The sequence below is a fragment of the Homarus americanus genome, unplaced genomic scaffold (assembly GCF_018991925.1).
Source record: "Homarus americanus isolate GMGI-L3 unplaced genomic scaffold, GMGI_Hamer_2.0 scaffold74, whole genome shotgun sequence".
NCBI lineage: Eukaryota > Metazoa > Arthropoda > Malacostraca > Decapoda > Nephropidae > Homarus > Homarus americanus.
Genome location: NW_024716951.1, coordinates 4,586,112 through 4,606,438, shown reverse-complemented (window position 1 = coordinate 4,606,438; position 20,327 = coordinate 4,586,112). Strand labels below are relative to the sequence as shown.

The 20,327-nt window shown below is 39.1% G+C and overlaps 1 protein-coding gene across 3 annotated transcripts in view; it reads right to left on the bottom strand.

Annotated features, from left to right (window-relative positions):
* The window catches only part of LOC121858676 (low-density lipoprotein receptor-related protein 2-like), a 42,419-nt gene extending 24,220 nt beyond the window's left edge, over positions 1-18,199 (bottom strand). Inside the window, exons 1-2 of one of the 3 annotated variants that reach the window (XM_042355248.1) lie at positions 2,290-2,462; positions 590-848 (exon numbers count right to left, since the gene is read on the bottom strand). The gene's annotated coding sequence lies outside the window, so the exon portion shown is untranslated. Of the gene's footprint in view, positions 1-589; positions 849-2,289; positions 2,463-17,865 lie in introns of those variants that run through there. The other 2 variants (XM_042355249.1, XM_042355247.1) reach the window with 2 other exon arrangements.
* Positions 18,200-20,327: the final 2,128 nt, after the last annotated feature.

Sequence of the window (20,327 nt, the reverse complement as noted above, 5' to 3'; positions counted from 1 at the left end):
AGTATTTTGATTTATAGTTTATTAGCTATATTCTTTTTATTGTGTTTAGTTAAAGAAGTGGGAATAAACGTACAACTTGCAGGAGAATAAAAAGTGAAGGAAATGATGACTGATTTGGTATCAAGTATCAGGTAAATTAACCAGGTAAGTTCTTTTAATTTACTTTACCTGAGGCGGTGTTAGAATGGTGGGGTGGGGTGAGGGGAGGGAAGGTTAGGTTAGTGGTGGTTAATTTTATGGTGAAATAAGCTGGGCTGTTAAATCTTCAGGAGGTTCTTTTTAATCATCCATCGTACAGTAAGTCAGTGAACCCAGCCCTGCATATATCCGGTTAGGGCAGTGTTAACCTTTTGAAGGGCATCTCATAAACCATCTTGTTGTTGACCTTACCGAGCCGAGAATAACTTACCTCCTTGTGTGTCTTAGGGAGTTATCTAATCTTATAACAGTTATTAACTGTTTTGTTATTTTCAGACTAAATTTTTCGCTTTTATTTTCACATTAAAACTGACAGATACTCAGCTAAGATACTTCATACTGTATCAACTCGAGTTACGAAAGTTCATTAAAATAAAACTATGAATCTTACATAGTGAACTTAGTTAAGACGTTAATCCACGATGCATAGTTTACAGAGTACAATCAGCGAGTCTGGTCAATTCTCCCAGGTAACATATGGAGACTAGTTGGATGCTGCCTCTAAGCTTCCTGTACTCTCTGCGTGTGTTGTGATACCTAATCCAGAGAGCATTGACTGCAGGCTCACAGGGACACGACACTCACAAGAGAATTCATAAGCTTTCAGCCAATCTTCCTGTTATGATCCGTTAGCACATTACATGAGCTTCCTGTAACAAAAAGTGGTCTTTATTTATACGTCAGAGTGAAGTTGTGATTATGCTGTACGTGTTACTTCAAGTCGTTCATATATTATATCTTAAGGTGTTAGATAAGACATGCTGACGTAGCCACCAAGTCGAGTACATTCCAATTTAAAGTTTACTGTATATTAACGTAAGAGGTGGAAGACATTAACTAGTGAGTGACCAATACTACTGTATATAACAATGATGGAAAACAAGACAGAAAATAGCCAACACAAGACATAGACATTATTAGGTTTTGGTGGTAGAAACGATAATTCACGAGTAGAGTCCATAGAGCTTGGATTAACACCTACTGTCTGTCTGTGTATCTCTCTGCGTCTAAGGTAGTTTATGGATCACCTGAAGTAGATTATCCTCACCTAACTTATTTCACCTAAAGATTAACCACCCTGATACTATTTGGAGGGATGAGGTTAGGTTAGATTAGATTAGATCAATGTTAGGTTAGGTTAACATTACGATGGTTAATATTTCTATGAAATAAACTTAAGGGGGATAATCTTCAGGTGATCCAACTTATTTAAATACTTGTGTTAAATACAGGTAGTTTAATCCCCTTCAAGAATACTCACTTAAATCCAAACATATAATTACCTTAATAACATCAACATTAAAACACTTACAATGACTTAATTACCTATGGAAAAAATATAAATATACCTTGTAATATATTAGGAGAGAGAATGTTTTATTTGTGTTTGTTTTGTGGTGTTTTATGTTTTTTTTGCTTTGTTTTTGTTGTGTTTGCATTTTGTTTTTTTGTTTTTGTGTTTTTGCTTTGTTTTTGTTTTGTTTTTAGTGTTTTTTTATATGTATCCTGTAGGTAAGATTCCAGACAAACTGATGGTGGACTGAAAGACACCTTAATGGTTTACATCTGGAACCAACCTTGACTCAAAAAAAATAAACCTCATATATGTTAAGAATTATCCACGACCGCCAGAAATCCGCGAACCAACTCATAATTCTTAATGTTAAGTTGTTAGTATTGTTGATGTGTTTATAATGTTAATTTTTTGTTCAGTGGATAACTTTGATTTTAACAATTTCATCAGTTGTCTCATTAAATTTTAAGTAATTACTGTATTAAACTAAATGACTCATATATATCTAGCTGTCGGGGTTAATTTCACTGAGATGTGGATTATAGTTTGACTGTCTTTTTTTTTTACCCACGGTGTGAATAATAGCAATAATTATCTCTTTTATAACACCTGCCAGAAGCACGCAAGGTAACATCATTCTCACTTTTCTATATTATTTTTCCTTAATTTTTTATCCAGAATGTGTAAGTCGCTATAATATTCATTGCGATTATTTTACTTAGGTCTAAATATTCTGTCGGGAATTAATTTAAATCTCAACTCAACAATAACCACAAAATAAAACACGAATTACTCACCTCTTTAACAATATCCTTATGGGTAATTTATTTATCTATTGTATATTATAGTTAACACAAGATAACACCGAGAGAAAAAAAAATATATAGAGCGAATCCCCACCAGACTATGCGAGAGACTGGTTGTGAGGAGCTGCCGCACTGTTCCGCGTGAAGCTGTGAACTGAAGATGATCTCGTGGAACACTGCCAGCCGCCAGCCCACCCACCTACTCACTCGCTCGCTCGCCACGCCAACAAGTTCTTCCAGTTTATTATTCGCCACAACACATTTATAAAATTTAGATAATCTTATATTACGTTGTTTGGATATTAAATAATTTACTTGTTTTTCTTCTAAAGTAAACATGTTTCAAGGTCAGTAGAGTATTATAAAGAAAAATAATAATAATAATTCCAAGGCTTCTCGGCTGGCGGCAGTGAACTTGACCCTGACCGTGGGCAGTGGGATGGCTAAACCCTCGTTGTAGTAAACTGCACCTGAAATAATTACTGTTTGTGCTTTTTGGTTTTGTGGCTCAGATCTCATACTTTGTTTGAATTTCCTTTACTTTTGTCTTTATTAATTTTATGTGATGAATGAAGTAGTTGTGAATTATAATGATCTTTCTAGTATGTAATTTACCTTAGGTTCCTCTCTCGTTTTTATCATTCTCACCTCCTCCATTCACCTTCTTATCTTTGACCATCTCTCTCTCTCTCTCTCTCTCTCTCTCTCTCCTTATACCACCACTTATTTTCTTGTCCCTCAAACTATCAACACGCACACACACACACACACACACACACACACACACACACACACCACAGACCTGAGATAAAGTTACACACCTGAATAATTAGATCATATCACGTTAAGATTAGACACCCCGACTTATTTCACCTTAAGATTAACCACACCTAGACTAACCTAACCTAAACTAAACTAACCCAAACTAAACTAACCTAACTCAAATTGTCCAGAGAACGAATAAGCAAGCGTCTGATTTTATATTCCGATGTCAAAACTTTACCCTGAAAATGAATGAAGAGAAACACATTATATCCGTCATAGATAAGAATCAAGAGGTTGTATATATAAATAAAAACAGCGGGAGAGGTGATGCGGTGTGGTGTTAGGGAGAGTAGTGGAAGCCAAGGTGACACTAGGGTAGTGATTCAGGGATAAGCAGCCTCGTAAAAAAATCTAAACGAACCATTTACTGTGTTATGTGGAGAATCCCCCCAAGTGACCACAGCCACGCACACGTCGATGTATACAACCACACGTACAGCCAGCCGTGCACGCCTGGATAAAAGAGACGTGTAGACATTGGCAAGCATAGATACATTTATCCACGCACGAACGACCATCTTACCATCACCACTGTAACAACCACACACACACATATACACACACACACACACATACACACATACATACACACGCACGCATACACATACACACATACATACATACACACACGCACGCACACACATACACACACACGCGAAGACACGGCACAAGCGAAGGTAGCCCGCGGCACGACTTAGCCTTGACGCCTAGCTGTGAAGGGGAGGGAGTACTGGCCGTATTACTGGGGTGTGCCAACGGGAGGAATGTACTGCCGCGGTAAGTTATCAAAAGACACTTCCGGAGTAATCTTGATGTGTTACTTAGGATCATACAGGGAATATAAAGCTAAAACGCCCTAAAAAAGATTACAAATGAATTTAATGTAATAAAGATTCCGTAATGAAGCAGAACTTGTACACACACACACACACACACACACACACACACACACATTACGGGTGTATATGGACGTGTACATGTCGTATATATTCACATCAGAGACAATTATAACCTCGCATATTTTGTTCCGTCCATTTAATGTAGCCTGACACGGAACTCGCTGCTCATTCTTTATTCCGCCCGGGACACCTCATGGGACTGACTGGATATGCGCGGTCGTATCTGGTGGTGACAGCATTCTTCGTCCCTGGGGTTGGTTGAGTCGCCGCCACTTATCTTTATAGACAAGGTTGCAATAGTGTTCGGTTTACATGCCAATATTTACAACACACAAACGCATTATGGCTGGAGTACCTTGTCCCCGTCGATCATGATATTATTATTATTATTATTATTATTATTATTATTATTATTATTATTATTATTATTCCCGTATGTAATTATATAGTAGTAGGAGGAGGAGGAGGAGGAGGGAGTTGTATGGTTGTAGGAGCTGGGCGTTGGGTTGACGGTCTCAGTTCTGTTACTTAATGATATGTCTTGATAGTGTGTGTGTGTGTGTGTGTGTATGGGGCTTTCCGGGCACCATGAGTGTATGAACAACAAGGTGTGTGTGTGTGTGTGTGGGTGTACCAGTAGTGTAGCGTGAGGGTCAGGTGTGTGGCCTTGGCCCTGAAGCCTTGACGTACCTTGGCCTTCTCCTCCTTGCTCCTCCTCCTCCCTGCTACCCCTTCTCCTCCACCTCCTCCTGCTTATCCCAGTACCCCTTTCCTCCTCTCCCTCTTCCTCTTCAATATTCGATAAGTAAACTCTGGTAATTGGTCTTATAAGGAGAAATACATTGCATAATTTATATAACTGGTTCATCTTATTTACTAGTACACTCCAACCGTTTATTTACAGACTTTAGTAATGTTTATTTGACCTTGAGTTATATATTTAGTTAATAATTGAAGGAAAAAAATCGACTGCTGGTTGTTAAATGATGACTGTGTTTACTCTCGCTCAACAGAATACAGCGATGTTTACTTCCGCTTTCGTCACCTCGCGTTCTTCCTCCTTCTCCTCTTCTCCCCCCCCCTTCCTCCTCCTTTCGTCACCTCGCACGTTCTTCCTCCTTCTCCTCTTCTTCTCCCTCCCCCCCTTCCTCCTCCTCCTCTTGTTCTTGTTAAGTCAGTCGCCGCCTCCGTCTCGCCCCCACTTTATATATTCTTAACCTGTGACTTGCCCTCATTCCTTACCTTCTTTAGTGTATAGTTCACTTCCTTCTCTCTCCTTCCTGCGCCCATACCCTCTTCTACCTACCCACCCACCTACTTATCACCTCTTACCTCCCTTCTCTCACTCCTTACCTACATCCTTTATCCACCCTCTGGTACTCCACACCCTATTTCTACCTACCTTTCCCCACCTTCCTCAGCCACACCCTCTAACACCCACCTTTGCTCGCTCCACACCTCGTTTCTACCTACCTTCCCTCACCCACATCCTGTAACACCCACCTTTCATCACCCACTCCCTATTTTCACCCACCCTCCCGGAAGGTAGATGAAGGGTCATATAGATAAGAAATGGTAAAATGCAAGGTTAGGTTAGGTCAGAGGTTAGGTTAGATTAGGTTAAGTTAGGTCAGGTTAGATTAGGTTAGGTTAATTTAGATTATATTACGTGAGATTAGGTTAGGTTAATTTAGATTAGGTTAGGTTAGATTAGATTTGTTTAAGCTATAATTTAAATCATATTAGGTGAGATTAAATTAGCGTTAGGTTACGTTAGATTATATTAAGTGAGATTAGGTTAGGTTAGGTTAGGTTAGGTTAGGTTATATTAAGTGAGATTAGGTTAGGTAAGCGTTAGGGATGGTTGATTCATGACTTGAAATAAACTTGGGTGCCTAATTTTCAGGTGATCCCACTATCTGTACATCGGCACTGCCTATGTACAGTGTTAAACCAATGTTAACTTGTATGATGAGTTTACTGAACAAATATCTATCTATTTTTCTGTCTGTCTGTTTATCTCTCTTATCGCATTATCCTTCCTCCTCCCACCTACTTAGCTAGCATCTCTCCATTGCAGATTATACATGCACTGGAGGGAGGAGGAGAGGAACTGTGAGAGAGCAGAGGCGAAGGAAGATATGAGAGAGTTCTCAGTGGTTTGTTAATTTAGCATTCAGGAGAGTTAATCTTGAAATAAAAATGGCAGAGGGACTGATATTTGTAAAGTCTTGGTTCCCACACACAGCTTCCTCTCGGGGCTACATTCTTCTTTCGTCTCACAAAAACTCTGAAACCTAACCTAACCTAAAGGGAAGGATACAGGGAGAAAGAAGCTGAGGAACCTGTGTGTGGCGGCAGAACAAAAAAAATCAAGTTAGTCTTACAAGGAAGGATACAGTGTTACAAACGTCCCTGCCTCCTCGCCCTCTTCACCGTCCCTGCCTCCTCGCCCTCTTCACCGTCCCTGCCTCCTCGCCCTCTTCACCGTCACTGTCTCCTTTGACCACCACCTTCTGCTGTTTTTATACTCAAGTAGGAGAGAGAGAGAGAGAGAGAGAGAGAGAGAGAGTTTAGGGTAAGCTCAAGTTTAATGAAGCGTCCACATCCTCTTCAGATTTTTTTAGCCCCCAGAAACAAGATGACAAACCTTCCCTCGACCACCACATAATTAAAACACAAGAGAATATTTTTATTTTAATTCAATAGACTAAAATTTCCCGGTAAGATTTTCTCAGTGATTTTTATAAACTTTGGTGGTTCGTATTATCGCCTTTAGGAACCCTTGCGGCTTGATTCTCGGTTTCTGGGATTCTTGTGTGTTTATTTATGATTCTGAAGTTCTTGATTCACGTTATCTCACTTCCTCTCAGAGCTCCAAGAGATGTCATGAAGGTCTCGTTGATCATAAACTTTTCTTACATGTCTAATTTCAAGTCTCTCGTAGTATATTATCATCAAATCATCTACAACTCTACAAACATTTCATGGTATTATCCGCGTCAAAGTACCTTAGACTTCATGAACTATACATGGGAGGTCATGAATTTATGCTGGAAGTGTAAGGAAGCGTCGTCACAGGTAAAGGTGGCAGAGGAGTTTGACTTGCAAGGTTTCTTTTATCCTGATCACGTTCACTAGCCTACGTTGTGAGCAGCCAACCGAGACCCGGATGTGTAAACGTTCTTGGGTTTATTTTTTTTTTTACCCATCGATTTGGAGATGTGAAGAATGTATTTAGTCCACATCTTAACCCCATGAGTCTTGGAGGGTTAAATCATCGTCCTCAAAATGTTTAAATCATTATCGTCAAAAGGTTAAACTCGGGTAAAGACTAAGTTAACCAGAATGCCTTAAAAATTACTCTAAAGTTCAATCGTAATTTGTTTTCTTATTCGTTGTTTAATTGAAGGTACGAATGTTTGATAAATCGTGTGGTCATGTTTACTTTCTTTCGAGACTGCCAAACACTAGTGAAGGTGGTTGGAGTGGTATGCTGAGGCTGTTTACTTGAGGAGGTTACGACTTGGTTACGGGAACAACGAGCTCTACACACCTGCCCGGAATACCTGCTCGTCTACGCATGCACCCACCCTCCCACCCACCCACCAAGCAGGTTCAGAGCAGAATTAAATTTCTCTTTTGGGGGTGGGGGATCACCTGAAGAATATGTGCCCTAGCTTATTTCACCTGAAGATTAACCACCCTAACATTAACTCTCGTGTTCTCACCAAGGCGACGAATTCAGTCAGAATACTGTTAGCTCTCCTACTCAGCCCCCTGGCCCACCCCCCTGACCCACCCCGACCCCCTCCTCCACCAACATGCCCGTCCACACGCCCACTCGGTTCGTCCACCCACAGTGAAGGGCAATCCCCTCTACAGGTCACTCCTGGGCGATGAACGGTGCAGCACACACTTAACTAGATAGAGTGAGGCGACGACCTGGATTGAGCTCTCCTACTCGTGTTTCCTAAGTTGACGTCATGTTTACATATAATACTACTACTACTACTACTACTACTACTTTTTTTGTACGGCCTCCAGCCTCCCCCAATAGCCACACCTTCGCCACCATTTAATTACCTTAATATTAAATATCCTACTACTACTACTACTACTACTACTACTGCTGCTAATAATAATAATAACTATCAAGCATCACTCATCAATACATTACTGAAATTATTAATTGATATACTAACACAATATTTTTGCTCGCTCACTGTTTGTGCTTCTATTTATTATACAAAGTTCAATATAATTATGATTATTTATCAGCACATTGTTCTGTGTATAAGACCAGTATCATAACTTCCTGAATGTGTAATTTTGTGCATATTTTGTATGTATATTTCATGTTATACGAATGTGTAAATAACCTCAAAATATACATGTACTGTATGTGTGTAACATACATAGACATTCATACATATATCCTGTACATAGTAACACGTGTGAGAGGCTGTATAGTCAACATCTCGTGAAGCTGTGTTGGTGTCCATAGTAATTAGGCACAACTGACGCCGTGGGAAAAGTCATCGCGGTGACGCCGATGGCCTTCAGAAGGTCACCAGCGGCTAGACTTCCCCAAGGTGGCCTCTCTGCGCCCATTCAGTATTCTACGCATAACTTCCTCTGATCTTACTTATGAATGGAAAGATATTTTACACAACCATAATATAAATTTGATGATCTGACGACAATCTCAAAAAAGTGTTTAATCTTAATTTACAGTTTGGCTATAGAGGTTAGGAGATATTGTTGGTTTGTTTATATTCAAGCGCTTCATGTGGCTAGGTGTCTTTGAGTATCGTTCACTTAATTTGTGTTTCTACACGTTATAATAGCGTTTAGATGAGAAAAATAATAGCGTTTAGAAATGAGAAAAATAATAGCGTTCTGAATTAATATTTCCTGATATTTATAGGATGACACACAACCTTTATCCTGAATACCTTTCCTGAATATTTTAAAGCGTTTAAGACTCAATATCCTTCCTGAATAACTTCTATGAATTCATCTGTTAATTGAGTTTTATTTCGGTATATTAGTTTGACGTGAAGTGGTCGGACGTAGCCACAGTTCCGTCCACAGTTTTAACACCTGGACGGCCTTCGGTTTAAGGTTTGTTGATGTTTTGTCGATCATTTTGGCCTTTGTCCCTGACCTCCTGTTTCCTCGCACGACTTCACTGTTTCTTCGGTGCATTTTTCAAAAGGAATTAAGTTAAGTCAAGTTCGTGTAGGTTAAGATTAGGTTAAATCACTTTAGGTTAGATAAAGGTTAAATTAGCTTAGATTACGATCATTTTCTCGTTACAGATAGACACTTTGGTATAATCTTTATTCGATGTATCAAATATTCAATGATTAACTCAAGTCTGGCATTTATCTCAAATTCAGTGAGTAATGGAACTATTTAAGTTTACACAAGCATGAAGGAATATAATGTTCATCTGCGAATGATCTGGGTAAAACATGTCTTTACTTTAGTGGTTTCATGAAGAAAGAACCTCATGTTATCTTGGACTGTTAAGATTTATAACACCTGAGACTGTATAAAGACGAAAACATCTCTGTTATTTATTCACTTTATAAAGCAGTTAAGAAAAGTACTCAACGTATGAAGCAGGCTGAGTACATTAGCAGTGGCCGGGCAAGTGAATTTTCTTGTCCACGAGCCTGACACGTTCCCGATACACAAGCTAATATTTTGAGAGGGAATTTGGCAGGTGCTGCGTAACCTAACTTCACCTCACCGTACATATTTAACCAGGGAGGTCAGTCAGTGTACTGGGATTAGTCAGGTGCAGGTAATTTACTCGTATCTTTACATTAACCCGTCATCCCACTAAGCTGAGATGCTCCAGACGTGAGGTGACAGGAACTATGACCTCACATGACAAGGGTTACTTCCACTGACACCAACAAGACGCACACGTGCTCTGTGAGTTGATACAAACAATAAATTAGTGTATTTTAAGGTGTTTATTGAACCTTTAGCCATTAACAAATATCCCGGCAAGCAAATTTCCTCCAATAATTTGTCAGGGCGATAAAAACATTACCCTGGATAAGTAAGGTTACTCAATGAGGACTCCCTGGCTGTCATTTCCGTGAATTCATTGACCCAGCGAGGCATCGGACGGGGACCTCAGGTAACCACGTTCAGGTAACAACAGTAAAGCGTCTACTGTTTCCGGTTATGTCGAGCAGTGGATGACTCGGCGTTTTCATGCAAGTCTGTACCTTTAATTCTCACACAACGGTAAAAAAAATTCCTATCCTTAAATTTTATTGAGTTAGTGAAAAATATGTCATGTGATTATTACTGATGTTCCGTATACATATTATTCCAGTCTGAAGTAATGTTGACGGTCTCGTTCTAATATAAGTGGGAGTTTTATTATGTCAATCAGATATACAAGTTAATAGAGCTATTATGATGGCTAAAGGTATTACAGTATAGAATATACAGAATAGAGATGAAAGTCCGTTAATCAAGGGTCTTTTAGATTATGAAACCTCCATTTAACGGATTATATAGAGATAAGTCCGTTATATGGAGGTTTCACTGTACTGAAGAACAAATTTAATTAAATATCGTTGTTGTAATTTACTTATAGGCAGAAGTAACTATAGTGTAGCGGATAACAAGAACTATAAGGTAATAATAAGCTCACAAGGCAGGCAAAATGTTACTCGAATCCCAACATAATGACTTGTGTTTTTAACCCTCAAGAACCCTGGACGCTATATACACAAGTTGCGACATAGAGTTTGATGTAAAGTGTGTGTGTGTGTGTGTGTGTGTGTGTGTGTGTGTGTGTGTGTGTGTGTGTGTAGTACGTTATATCACCCCTTTCCCTATATTTCATGATGTCAAACCACTGTCACCTCTCCTCTCCTGTAGGTGGTGAGTGACCCAGATGTTCCTACACCACAACGCTCGTGAATCATATATAACAACCAAGGGAGAGAGAGACACGAGACTACTGTACTGACTGTTGAGGACTAGAGGTAACATAACACAGTCTCATTATCGTGTTCTGAGTCTGTGAAGTGTGAGGACTTACTATGGTCATTGGTTAATATAAGGATTTGGAGTTTGGAGTATAAATCAATCTAGATATCTCCTCACTTATTGTGTCTCGTGTAGTGTAGAGTCAATATATTTACAAAAAAGATAAATACCTCTCCCGTATTTATTTCCCTCGTCGAAGATTCGCTGTCACAATACCCGAATTCGTCTCAGTTTCACCAACCTCTACATTATTTTGTATCTTACGTTATATCGTGATGTTATGTTCTACTAGAAAAACATATTGCCTCACATTAAGTTAATGACGAGGTGCGGGAGGCCATGTATAAGCCTTACCCAACATCATCTGTCGCGCTATGGTTCACGGTGTGTTGAGGTGACGCCCCTGTAGCTCTTTTGGATACGTACAGTGAATATATTGTCTCTCGTGTCACTTTTTACGGAGATATGAAGACTTAAGATTAATGAGTTTATGGGAAGGAATAGTCTAAATGAATAAAGGTTTGTTTTGATGATAATAGATTGCTGTTTTGGTTTTGTTTCTCACCCCGGAGTACTGATGGCGTGATTGGGCAAGAGAAGCCCCTAACTTAAAGCACCTTCCTCTCCTGGAGCCACGATATTGACAACGAGTTAAAAGACATAGTCTCTTTTGTATTTCACTTTTTTTGTACCTAAATAAGGTTGATATATAATAATTATTTCAGTATTCTATTCTGATTAGTTGCGATCAGACGAGTACAACAGGACTAGACAATTCCTTCCTATAAAAGCTATACACTCTAGAGACGATGATTAAAGATTTCTGGTTGTGTTTACGTGTGTTGATGTCTGATGGTCACGACTCACAGAAAATGAAAGGCATTCTTGTCACCGCTTCCATTGTTATGGTTTGTGACATTCATGAACGCAGTTACTCTTAATCACACACACACACACACTGCGTTAGGAAGGTTGTGGTGCCTCCCCAAGCATGAACCGAAGAGACATTAAATTCATCTCTTCCCGCTGACCTTGAGGCAGATGGCATCCAGGAAACAAAATAAAGCGTATGATGAAAACCTGGCGAACATTTTGCAACGCTGCTTCAGAATTTGTTGGGTGTTGTAAGCGTAGCTCCCCCTAGCCGAGAAATTACACACTTTGTCACAGCCCTGAGCTGTGATCGCGAGCATAGATTTAATCCTCCGCTATAAGGGAAGTTCAGCAATAAGGAGGACCGCCATGTTCTGACACCTGAGAACGGCCAAGTTACCGAGAGACGTAAACAAAGGCTGGCTCAGGGAATTTTATCCTCGAGCTATTAAGTCAGTTCCACTACCCACGGAAACATCTTTACGGACGGGTCTCATGAAATTCAAAATGAACTCTGTGACTCCTGTTGTCTCGGTAAAATTGTCTAAAATCCCTCGTCCGTTATGTCATATTGTCTAACACAAATTTGTAAAGATACTTTTTGGAGCTTGTGTACACATGGGTGTGGGTCCTGACACTGTGACCTATATATAAGCTTAACGGCACTAATACACCACGGAACTTAACTACCCCAGGCCAGGCGTCTGCCACATGGCCCTGACGTCACATTGCTGGAAATTTGTGAGCCAGTTGGGGTATTAAAGCTAATGAGGATGTGGTGCAAAGACTAATACTTACACACCGGATATAAATTACATATTGCCGCCTAATTCATAAACGTACCCATATAATCCCAAAAGAATACCTAAATGGAAATGGTAACTCTTTTTGTAATTGAGCATTGTTAAGATAATTTTGGACACAGAAAGTTTATGTGTGTAATGTGTGGCTTAACAAGTCGCTGGCGTCCTTCATGTTAAACAAAAATTAGGTCTTCCCAGTCGGTTTTCGCACGGACTTCCTCAATTACTGATCATAATAATGTGTGAGGTCTCCTGCTGGTAGTCCAACTCCTGCCCTTGAACCCCTCCTCGTCAGGCAGAACCACCCGGGGGAGCGTGAGACGTATGTACCAGTTCTCAGCGCGGCAGGATATGAAGGGACCACAAAATGATAAACTGGAGTCAGCGGGCGTCAAGGAACACACCGCTAGGGAGCAAGTGTAACGGTGTGTGCTTTGATGTGAGGTCATGATCCAGATTCATGAAAAACAGTGGCGGTTCTGAGAAGTTTTTTATTTTATTTATTTCATATGGGCGATAGGGGTTGGGTGTAAACAGGACTGCACAGTATGGGTCAATAAGCCCACTGTAGTTTCCTCCATTCAAAACTAACTTAACCCCTTCAGTACGATGACTTAACCCCTTGAGTAGCAGGTCACCGTACAGCAGCATGTTAAGGCTTATATGAAACACGATGATAATAAATATGCTTGTATTGTTCCTTACTTGCATACACTTCGATTTTTTCATAATGGTGTCAATGGTGATATGTCAATTTGGTATCATTGGATTTAGGAGAAAGTGAAGGGATACATTTTGTAGTGAAAATATAAACTGATTCCCTGTCGTCATGCACATACAATAGATAATATATTAAAAAAAATGACTGTGTTGATTAGCTCATTCCCGGATCAATGAGACGCGACAAAAATATATATAAAAACGTACGTCATTTTTATTCAATCTCTCCAACTATCAGGAACTTGACGTCAGAATAATAACAATCACCTTCATACTCAGTCACCAGTGTTTTGTGAGTCATTCTCCAGTCGTTATTGTCTGTGTTTGGTCACATCAAGAAGCGCCAGTCATACTATCAAGCCTCGTCACTCTGTGTGTAGATTGAATAACTTCACCATTACTCTACGCTATCAACACCTAACATCTGAATTTTCTGTAGTACGTATTTTATTTTAAGGGTGCAAAAATTCCTACGTAACAGGCTTTTAGGTACATAAACACTACAAAAATCTTCTTTGAAATACAGATATAGGTTTCATTTATAGTACTTTGCCCCGCTCTGAAAATTTCCGATATAACCCGTTGAAGATTTCACCTCTTGGTCGACGGGGAGACTATTCGATTACACTTTAAGATTATCGTTTCTGTTTATTTATGTTTTGTCCCTTGATGACAAAATTTATTCATATTTAAATATCCTAAAACGTAGATTATTATTTTGTTACCTTTTTATTTGTACTTTTATTAATTTACGTGTTTATAACCTTAATTATTTGTTTAGGGAATTACTGTCCAAAGTTTATATTGATTTTCTCACCAATAAATTACATAATCTTGCTTTAATTTACTCTTTTATTGATATATACTGTATATTTCTGCCACTGACGCTTACTGGTACCACAGGAAAATCAGCTCAGAATAATATTAGTGGGTGAACTTTACAACAGGTTCTGCCCTGGGCTAACATTGCCGGCTTGGTGATGTCATATACCAGAGTGTACTGCTTGTGGCCTGATCAACCCACTGTATTGTATAAATTAAAAGATGAATTCAAGGTTTAAGGACAAAGGAAGGAAGAGAGAGAGAATTATAAAGTCTAATGTGTTCCGGGCCATTGTTGCCATACTCTCCTTGTCTCTTGTCATAGGGGGAAATATTATTCTACTTCGTTTTTTATGTCAATACTGATTCATGGAGTAAAATATGTCTGTTGTACCTTGTGTGTGTGTGTGTGTGTGTGTGTGTGTGTTTTGATTTTCCGAGTACACCTGGGCACAAGACGCACCTACCGAGTTAATTTCCTTGTTGGTATCTCTGCATGACGTTAATTAGAACTCGAAATGGGATTATGGGAAACGCCTATTTCAGCTTTTATTTCTTTTCACCACCACCAGTCTCAGTACCACACATACATTCAACAGTACAGTATAACATGACATAGAACTTCAGATACCAAGCTACTGTAGAGAGGATTTTGTAACTCACAGGGCCAGATAAACTTGTAGGAGAACTTTAATGTTATCCGAGTTATCGTAGGACTTGTAAGAATATTTCACACGTCTTCTGTTATTATTGTGGTCTTGGTTGACAATACTGTTTATTGTAAGTCTTCATTATAGGTGTTTTAACGTGAGTAGTTTACAGTAATTCGTCATAGTGAGTTTACGGAGTCTTATTATGCTGTTTACATCCATATTCGTTGACGCTCTGGTGGTTGTTTGGTGAACGAGGAGGACATCAGGTCGTGGCCTCGAACCCCTGATAAGGAACTATTCCCCACACATGACCCCATTCGACCCCATGACCGAAGGCTGGGTGTTAAGTTCCCGTGTGATAGAACGTAACTGAACCGTTCGTTGAGTTGTAAGGTCTTCCGTCTCTTGTCTTTATCTTTTGTGTTTATAGTATATATATAAAATGTATATTTTTATCATAATTTTAAACGGTTGCATTTGGGGTATCATTATTAATATGCAGTTTGATAAATATAATCGATGCTGGTGCTATAGAGTATTACAAGCTACAACAACTAAGGTCTTTAATATCGTAATCTGTATTTCACATTGTTTAGACCATATGCAGTTTAAGTGTTGGCGCTAACACATGTACTTCGCGGTGAAAACTCGAGATAATTAGTGTGGTATTTGATGTAAAGTAACAAAAAATATGAAATACATCATTTTATATTGTGGTCAGTTAATAACATTGATAAAACACTTTCTATGACCTTAGACGAGCGACCACCACAAATGACGTAGTGTCCACTCTCTGGGTTGTCCTTGTACACTCTAGTGACACTAACACACCGTCTGGTACAGTACTCGGTAGCGCCTCTCCTACTGATGTACTTTATTTTATTTGTGTCGCTGGCCTCCGAGACAAGACCTTAGCGAGAGCAGACACGCGAGTCACTGGGAGCAGGTGAAGGTGGTGAGACTATATCCTCCACCTTCCATCACTCCTGAGAAGCCGAGTGGTGGCCTTATGGTTACCTTCGGTGACTGGGGACAGACCTCACAGATGAAGGAAGTTATGAGCATCAATGACGCCCCTGTTCAGTTGGAGGTCGCTCACTCTCCAGCCTGACCTGAATGGCGACTTTTAAAAGCTTTGTATCACACCTTCAGCAAACACCCGCCGAGAAGGAATGACTGCAAGTGTGTATCCAATTCGCCTATCAGCGAAAGAGCAGTTTAATGTTGCGGACAAAATAACAATTTACTGTTGGGTGAGCTTCATACATACTAATGATAATCACTTAAATAATTATATAAATTTGATTTTGTCTCTCACGTAAGGATTTCCAGCAAGTATGTCAGACCGAAGAGATGTCTTTTTTCAATCATCAGGAAATCCGACAGTAATCCCCACTGACATCATTCACTAGCGGTTATTGATGCATATTAAACGTTCCTCATAAGATTACCGACACTAACACAGAAAGAGTTGTTCCTGGGAAAATATTATAAGCGATACTTTGATCAAACTCACACTAACATAAAGACGGTTATCGCTTGTCCCTGAGCCTGAAGACGTCCAATTAACTTCTGTATATACCTTCCCATTGTACCGCCAGCCACCCACCCCACTCTTATCTACCGTTACAATAGGTATCTTCCTCAATTATAATACCTTTGAGATTATACGTCTGTGACAGCCACACCTTTAATAACTCCATCATTGTTATTGAGCGTGGAAGTGATGTTTCCGCTTCAAGATTCCTGTTCCACAACTACAGTTAATCTCAATAACCACTTACAGTTATATTTTCTATGTTTGTATATGCTCCCGTATCTAGTCTGTATCTTAGTCTTAACTTGCTGGCCATCTTTGAATCACCTGATGAATATACGCCCCAGCTTATTTCACTTGATGATTAAAGCCCTTAACATTACCTTGTAGGGGGGTTAGGTTATAGGTTAGGTTAGGCTAGGCTAGGCCATGATTAGGTAAGAATATCCTGAGGTTTCTAATGTTCTGATGATCCCCTCAATTTAAAAGGTGTTTGTGTGTATTTGTTCATAAACGTATCCTTTCAATTCAGTAGTTACAGCCAAGTCAACCATAAATCCCCCTACCTTTAATATTTTATAGTTGTTGTACCAGCTGAAAAACTTTACGAATTAAAATACAGAAATTCATTTGCTGTAGAGTGTACAAATATACTTAAAGTGCGTCCTGAAGATGCCTTAAGAGTTATAACACAGACGAAGTTGTCCACGAAGTTGTTGTTTTTGTAGTCACCCAAAAAAGTCCTGTCGCGAACCACGAACCCCGAGATTCAGACTCGTGAACCCGAAGCAGTAGACACTGATACATTATTCTGTCCATAAATGCTTCGGATTCAAGAATCTGAATCTCGGGGTTCATGGTTCGCGACAGGACTTTTTTGGGTGACTATACATATAAACAATAACTTCGTGGACAACCTCGTCAACAATAAGACACTCTTGGGTGTTAGGGCGCCACAAAAAGACCGTGATGCTATTTGAATCTCTTCTACGTTATAATATATCCATGATTCCCTTATTTGTGGTGTACGGGATTGAAAAAAAGGTGTCCGGAATCGTGATTTATGAAACTTCCGAGTAATACGACCAATATTTTGCGGATATGTAGAGTGAAATATTCAGAACTGAAAGTAAAAATCTTTCACTTCTCGAACCACGTGAGTTATGTTATGTTTGAGGGGTATTGGGAAGTCTAAACAAATTATGAGGTAGATCAACTAAGATATAACATGTAAACAGAGATGCCATTTGGAAGGAAACATAAAAATACATTAAATGAAAATTGGAAAAGCTAAATAAAAAATCACTGGTTAAGGTATGCAGGCAAATCTGTCTTCTGTTTGAGCAGTAGGAATTAAAGATAAAGATAAGAAAGGGAAGAGGAGATATTGACAAAAACTGAAAACTAACCCTTACAGAAGTAGGAACTGGCAGGCTGCACAAACGAGTCGACTCCAGAGGTACAAGAGGTAAATGTCTTGGTGTGTGGAATATGCAATATTATGCATGACACAGTACAATATACAGAGTATATATATATACGTTACTTGTAGCTCACATGGCGTCCAAGTTCATATCCACCGTGGCGACTAAAACAGCAACAGCTTGCCAATACCACAGGAAGACTACAAGAATATGGACAAGATTAATTTTTCTTCACAAATGTCTGGATAATTACAGTCAAGAATTTCAGCATAACCAATAACTTCCCCGTTTAAACTGGGTCACCGCTATACCTCTTGTACGTCCGATGGCCGTGACTCCTCTGTCTGTCAAGTTTACCGTGTGTCTGCAGGGTGCAGAAGCAGTGCCAGTGTTGCCACTTCTCAAACGTGGAATTCCCACGTACTTACCTCTCGAATGATTTTGGTGACTAAAAATTGAGTTTGCTCAAAATCTCGGAATACGTAGTCCTGAACACGCTGAGTAAGGATGTTGAAATTTGTATAATTAGTTGTTTGAATTGTCCCTGGAGCATGATTTTTTTTATAATTAATTGCCCTAATTACTAGGAGAACAGAACACTTAATTCTCATCATTTCGTCTTTTTGGTCACGCATCCTTAACCGCGCTGGTGTAGCAGTTACATGTGAAGTCTAGGTACTGTAAAAATGTAGTGTTTGCCCAACATATCGTACGGCACTCCCGGCAGAACGCTCTGAGATTCCGTGGTGAGCAGAGCTGGTGAGTGGCGACTGATAGTAGCATTATATTCGACTTCCGTGCGTTTAGGTGTATAATAATTCAATTAATTAGGATGTAATGAAACAAACTCTCTTATTATAAATACGTTTTATTTCCACAGCTGATGATCTACAAGCGGATACCAGATTTTCAAACGGTCATAAATGAAATTGCTAGATTCCTGTATATGAATGAATAAAACCATTGAACTGTACTGTACATTATTAATATATTAATACCTTACCAAAGGAGATCTCTCCAGATAGTAAAACAGAAGCTGCACCGTAATATGAAAGGATTGTCCATTCTTCTGTGGATAATTATTGGGCCAAATTATTCCGCTCATGTTATTTTGGTCTACGTCACATAACAGCTTACGTTAATAATCTCTGCTTCATCTTGTTTCTCTTGGAACTCTTCACTGTGTGGTGCAAAACAATAGTAACTATATATTCAGTTCTTTTGAAACACATTAAAATAATCTGAGTCTGTTGACATTTGAGTTTACTGTAATTGAATATAGTTAATTAAAAAAATGTTGCACACATTAATTAGTTGAATAACTATGTGCTAAGAAATGGAGTCTTCAGATTATTGTAATTAACGTAAATAATTAAAGTATTTCTACACCTTCAGCTGTGACAACGGTACGAGTGTCAGGTAGCACATGTTAAATATCACACACTACATGTGGTAGCACATGTTAAATACCACACACTACATGTTAAAGGCAAGTTCTGGTGTGTGTGTGTGTGTGTGTGTGTGTGTGTCTGTGTGCTCAGGACCAAGTTGCTGCAGATTTATCAGTTCGATGCACAATAATGCCAGTGGTATAATTCCCTGATCAGCCTGCCATGCACTAAATGACGATACATTATTCTTAATAAAGTCCAGAACCTTGACGTTTGTGCACCAAATTATCCTCGTGAGCAGAAATATAAATGGTACGTTGTATACATTCTGAGTTGTTTTTGTCTTGTTTCAGTGAAGATTGTTCTATTCTCTTAAGGTTTAGCCACATGCAGTACTTAGAAAAGATGAAGGAAAATAATACATTACAGGACACTATTGAGATAAATACAGTAGGATTGATTAATACAGTACATTTCATGAAAGTCCAGGTAAGCTGAACCAAAATACGAAAAGTGTACCACATCCAGGTAGGAATTTAATTGATTTTATCACTGATGTACAGTTGCCTGCACTTATACCTTCTTGGTACAGTGGCTGCATTCTGGGTTGTAGGTTTAGATTACATTGTTTTTCAAGTTGGGATGCTAATGTATTATTGCTTGGGGCTGTACTGCATATGTTTCTTTCGCAACAATCTAAATGGGATGGATATACAGTAGGGAGTGACAGCTTGGCAAAAGTTTTCAAAATCTAATTGCTTGGGTTGGATTATTTGTCTATCGGCCACGCTAATTCCGAATATGTTTGAGTTTTTTACATCATTGCATTAGAAGGTTTGTGGATACTTTTGGGTTTGGCATGAAAAACGCGAAAAAACTGTAAATAATAAAGGGACTGGCAATGTGGCACAACCTGTTAAAATCAAGTTATTGAATTGGATTATTCGACTACTGTGTACACTGGTTCATAATATGCTATTGTTTTACAACTCAATGCGCTACAAATTATGCCGATATTTTTGCTGCAAGTCACCACATACGTATATTTCGAAAACC